We start from the raw sequence: 263 nt of genomic DNA, 5'->3' as shown, positions 1-263 counted from the left end.
TCTCTCATACACATTGGGGGATAGGGGGGGTGGAATATTTGACGCACAAATGTGACCAACGTGCGCACAGCTGTATTCTGAGTGATACGAATGTCTCCTGTGACTCTCTGCGCCATCTAGTGGCCATTATGTATTTATTGAGGGATTTAAAGAGAAATACTGTATTATGGTCACTAGATGGCGCCTAGTGATGGTTGAGGTGGGAGGTCCTCATGTAAGGAGGACATAGGAGTGAATGGAGGAGGAGGGGGGGTGTATGCAGA

Source organism: Rana temporaria, chromosome 1, assembly GCF_905171775.1.
Source record: "Rana temporaria chromosome 1, aRanTem1.1, whole genome shotgun sequence".
NCBI lineage: Eukaryota > Metazoa > Chordata > Amphibia > Anura > Ranidae > Rana > Rana temporaria.
Note: the sequence above shows the minus strand (reverse complement) of the source record.